Genomic DNA, 5926 nt, shown 5'->3' with positions numbered 1-5926 from the left:
GACGAAGGTACGAGTATACGGGTTAAGTTCCAAGACATGTGACAGACTCGAAGACCTTTTAAAGGAATAAAATCCAGAATGTTATCTTCGCCAGCTAGTGTTCAACAGAGACAAGGATGTCTTCAGGGGTGCCCAAGTAAGTGTGATAGGATCACACCTATTCTCCACATACATAATAATCTGACGTACAGGATGAGCTGCAGTTTAAGATTGTTTACTGGTGAGACTGTGATGTATGGAAATGTGTCGTCGTTTAGTGACTTCAGGAGTATTCAAGATGACTTAGAATCTCTAGTTGATGTGATGCATGGAATGAGCACGTCAGGTTGGCATTAGGGAACGTGAATGCGCGAATGAGAGAACTGTGGGAAAGTGTAACCCATCCTTAAAGCAGAACGCATGTTTAATACTAATGAGATCCATTCTTGAGGACTGCTAGAGTGTCTGAAATACGCCCTATGTCGGATTGAAGGAAGACATCGAATCAACTCAGAGGCGGAGAGCTAGATTTGTTACAGCTAGGTTCGAAGAACAACAAGTGTTACGGAGATGCTTCGGGAACTCAAATGGGAATCAATGGAGGGAAGACGACGTTCGTTTCGAGGAGCACCATTGACAAAATTTAGAGAAGCCGCATTTGAGACTGACTGCAGAGCGATTCTACAGTCGCCTGCGTGTTTCGTGTCAGGACCACGAAGATAATATGCGAGAAATTAGACCTTGTAAGGAGGCTTTTAGACAGATGTCTTTCCCTCGCTCTGTTTGCGAGCGAAACGGAAAAGTAAACGAGTAATAATGGTACGCAGTACCCTCCGCCAAGCATTATACGGCTTACGTAGTTGTAGTTCTCAAATGTCAGCTCATATTTTTATTACTGCACACGTCATTAAAATTATTTAAGTGTAAATGAATTTATAAATTTGCTCCTGAATTCAGTGCGCCGTCACACGGTCCAGTCACATTAATATGATCACAGCCTATGTTCGACATCAACGTGCGGTAAACGTTGATAGAGGACAGGTGGCAGCACGAACTGTGGAGCGTTTATAAAGCGTGTCGGTGGAGGACGCCGAAAACAGTGCGATCGTTGTCGTAATGCGGAAACGGAGCGATTTATCTAACGTGCAGGAGGGCACAATCATCGGTTTTCGGGCCAAGGGTGGAAGCATTCCTGAAACAGCTAAGTTTCTAAACTGCTCGAGTGCCGCCGTGGTTGAAGTATGTCGCACACGGCAAAATGACGCTATCCAAAACCGACACCGAGGCAGCTGTGGTCCACCAGGGGCGATAGACGGCACGTTGAACAACGGTTACAGAGACGGGTACGGCGAACAGATGTGCGGCTATTGAGCAGCTGGTCGCCGATATGAACCGAAGGGGCTACCGACAATGTCACCTCAACGACTGTTCAACGAAAGTGTCTACGTGGGGGCCTCTGCAACAGGTGCCTGGTTCATTCACCCATCCTGATTGCTGTTCACCGGTGACCAAGGCTGGAATTTGTAGGACAATACCACAACTGGAAGTCAATTAAGTGGCAGCACGTGGCCTTTTCAGAAGAATCACTATGCCCCATCGGACAGACGGTTGTTGGCGTGTACTGCACGAAACATCTGAAAGCTAACACAATGCACGCCTTGTGGTCTGGGAAATGTTTTTGTGGTATTCCCTGGCTGATCTCGTTACTCTGGAAGGCGCGATGTATCAACACAAGTATTATCTATCCTTGGGGACTATGTCCATTCCTACATGCAGCTTTTTTCCACGACACAATGCAACGTGTCAAGCTTGCAGTATGTGTACGTGGTTCGAAGAGCACCGGTATGAGTTTACCGTTCTATCATGGCCACCGAACTCTGGATTTAAGCGCAATCGTGATTCTGTAGGCCCACCCCGCGCAGGTTGTTTGCGCCCTGGATCCTGAACCAAGAAACCTAGCGCAGCTGGCGACGGCAGTGGAGGGTAGGTGGCTCCATATCCCTGTCGATACCTTCCAGAACATCACTGACTCTCTTCCTGCAAATCTCGCAGCGGACTGCTGTGCAAAAGGTGATTATTCAGTCTTTTGACAAGCGGTCATATTGATGAGACTGGACGAAGTATCTACAGCTACGTCTACGTCTACATAATTACAATACGCAGTTAGGTGCCTGGTACTGTGCTCATCTAACTACCCGTAAGTCACTTCTCTACCGTTTCACTATAGAACAGGGCGCGGGAAAAACGAATAGTTAATTCTTTCTGTGCGAGCTCTGATTTTTCTTATTTTATTATGATGAACAGTTTTGCCTGTGTAGTTGAGCGGTAAAAAAATAGTTTCACACTCTGAAGAGAAAGTTGATGATTGAAATTTCATGAGAAGGTCCAACCACAGCGGAAAACGCCTTTGTTTTAATGACTGCCACTCCAATTTCCGTACGTTATCCGTGGCACCCCCACCGCTACTCCGCAATAATACAATACGAGCTACCCTTCATTCATCTTTATCCATGTCACCGTCATACCTATCGACTACGGATCCCACACCGCACTGCAATATTCGAGAAGAGGGTGAACAAAAGTAGTGTAGCAGTCTCTTTAGTAAAGCTGTTATATTTGCTAAGTGTCCTTCCACTAAATCGCAGTTTGTGGTTTGTTTTACCCACAACATTATCTGTGCGATTATTCCAATTTAAGCTATCCGCAGTTGTAATCACCAACTTTTAGTCGAGTTTACAGCCTCTAGATTTGTGTGATTTATCCTGTAACTGATATTTAACGGATTCTTTTAATGTTCGTGTGGATGACTTCACACTTCTCACGATTTAGAGTCAATTGCCACTTTTTGCACCATTCATACATCTTATTTAAATAGTTTTGCAATTCTTTTTGATCATATGATAACATTACGTGACTGTAGATGGCAGCGTCATCCGCAAACATTCTAAGAGGACTTCTGAGGTTGTCTCCTAAATCGTTTATGTAGATCAGGGACAACAGAGGCACTATAGCACTTCTTTGGGGAACGCCAGACATTTTACCCGATGACTTTCCGGCAGTTATTACGAACTGTAAGATTTCTGACAGCAACTCAAGAATCCACACGACTGTTACGATACTCTATAGGCACGCAATTTAATTCAAAGTTGCTTAGGACGAACGGTCTCAAAAACCTTTTGGAAATCTAAAGCTATAGAATCAGTTTGACGTCTCCTGTCGATAGCAGTCATTACTTCTTGAGAATAAAGAGCCTGTTGTGTTTTACAAGAACATTATTTTCTGAATCCATGCTGGCTATTTCTCAATAACTCGTTTTCTTCGAGGTGATCCATAATGTCCGAGCACAGTATATGCTTATTCCAAAATGCAACTACAAATCGACGTCAGTGTCTGCAATTCAGTGGATTACACCTATTTCTTTTCTCGGTTATTGGTGTGACTTGTGCAACTTTCCAGTCTCTTGGTACTTATTTTTCTACGAGCCAGCGGTTGCATATAATTGCTAACTATGGAGCTAGTAGATCATCATACTCTGAAAGGGACTTAACAGGTGCACAATCTGGACCGGAAGCTTTGCCTTTCTTAAGTGTTCCATGGATATGTACCTCTATGTTATTGATGTTAGCAGTTGTTCTAGATTCGAATTACAGAACATTCAAGAAGCTTCATCCCTCCCATATCGGGTCCTCCATTCTCAAACTGCTAGAGAATGCGCAAAGGGGTGTCCTAGGACGCTACGGAAGGATCGAGTATTAACCAACCTTAAAGAAGTGGAGCCAACAGCGGTGGAAGACGAAGATCGAGACCAGCAATGATGGACTGCAACTGCAGTAGATATCTCCTCTGTTTTGACTCACTGACATGATTCTTATGGTGAATTTTTTAATGCCTTCTTTTACAATGTTTTATAGACTGCTTTTTTATAGTTCTGTAGTGCGATTCTTTCTGTTTTCTGTTTTACGCCTTAAGGGTCCGTTAATGCAATAAATGATGATGGTGATACATTATTCGATGAAGATCTCATGTGATTTAGCTCACATTTCATGTGTGGGTCATGCCTGGGGAATGTGGTGCATAACAATGATAAGGGACTAGCACATTTACCTGCCGATGTAAGACAACACGCACCAATATGTCCAAGATGGATAGACACAGCAGGCCTTGTATCTTCGCCTCCAAGACAACCTGCCCTCAATATTCCGGATTTTTCTATCTGGGGTCATGTCAGAAGTAAGATGTACTGCTTTTCCATTGATACGGTTGGAGAAGTGGAACAGCGAATTCTACTCTCTTCTCAAGATTTCTCTTTCTACAGGTATTCGTAGCTCACTTTAGAGTGCAGTAGCACACCCAAATGCGAGGACGTCTGAGGACAGCACGTAGGACAGTGATCGAACAGATACGAACGTACATCAAATTATAGTATGTTACATTCTGAATCAGTGTTGTGTTTTTTGTTAACTTAGACATTGGGTGATATTTCAAGAAAATGGCTCTGAGCACTATGGGACTTAACTGCTGAGGTCATCAGTCCCCTAGAACTTAGAACTACTTAAACCTAACTAACCTAAGGATATCACACACATCCATGCCATCCAAGCGACCTGCGACCGTAGCAGTAGCGCGGTTCCAGACTGTAGCGCCTAGAACCGCTCGGCCACTCCGGCCGGCGGTGATATTTCAGCGCAGTTTGATGGGAGCTTAATCGAAGATTTAGATTTCATTTTCGTTGCTACTAAGTAGGACAATATTTCACACCAAAGTCTGTCACAACTCATAAACACACATTCACTATTAACTTTCAAACCGTATGTTTCGAGCCAACGTTTAGACAATGTTTTGGTTCCTATAATATATGATCAAGAAGCTTCCTTTCGAAGGCCGAACAGTCCAGAATCGGTATGCCAAACAGACAAAATCGCAGTGAGCACCGACGCCATCATCCCACCGACGCACTAGGTTGAAGATACGCGTTTGGTAAAACACCGTGTTGCTGTGCTGGTGTCAGTCGTAGTGGAGGGAAAGGGAAATTTTATCAAAATTCAATGAAGGCGCAGTTGGGCCATAAAATCTGAGGCCGCTAGCAGAGTGTGGTAACAGTCAACATCTAGCGGGCCAGGCAAGGTACACATGGCACTTGCAAGCGTGGAGTTGCGACGGCAGTATTGCACGCACAATTTGTTTTGACTGGAGCAACAACGATGCAGGAAACTGCAGTGTTGATTTAAGTTATTGCGATGTATGGGTCGGGGCACTAGGCCAGAGCCAGTTGTGGCGAATTGTAAATGACTGATGTGTGGGAATTTATCCTTGCCATAGTTTCTGTCTCTCTCTGACACTACGTCAAAAGCGAGGGAGAAGCCAATATAAATAGACGGGCAATTTTAGCTCGAGAGGGTGTGTCAGGTCAGTTGGGCATCAGGAAGAACCTGTGCTAGTATACACTTATAGGGGCCAGTTTGGCAGCAGTGTTTTAAGTACTCAGCATAAACGTGGACCATGTTTCTATGTACTTCTTCGGGCTACATTCCGCCTCCGGGGACATAACATCGGGGTGGGACAGAACGGCAGCCTGGAACTTGGACATCGCATGGTTTGCCTGAAAGCCTGTTGCAATGACAGTGGTCTGCAGCAGGTCCAGGAGGGGCTCGGTTCCACTCCAGTCTCCGGGCCACATTTGCTTCCCACCTGGGGTACCGGGGTTTCCGGGCGAGGCGTACGCTGCGTAAGGCGCTGTAGCGCTTTCAGCACCAGAGACGGCGGTCGGTGTTGCAATCTGGCAAGCACCACTAGCGGCAAGTTGCGGCACAGCGCCCAGGAAGGCGTGGGTTCGAGTCCGGTCCCATCGTGGGAGCAGCGGCGGCCCGAGGGCCACGGGTGACCAGTACATCCACCTTCGTCCCATGGTCTGACAGAGCAGGCCAAACGGGGTGGAGGGCGGCGATTA

Source organism: Schistocerca americana, chromosome 8 (genome assembly GCF_021461395.2).
Source record: "Schistocerca americana isolate TAMUIC-IGC-003095 chromosome 8, iqSchAmer2.1, whole genome shotgun sequence".
In the NCBI taxonomy this organism is placed as follows: domain Eukaryota; kingdom Metazoa; phylum Arthropoda; class Insecta; order Orthoptera; family Acrididae; genus Schistocerca; species Schistocerca americana.
Note: the sequence above shows the minus strand (reverse complement) of the source record.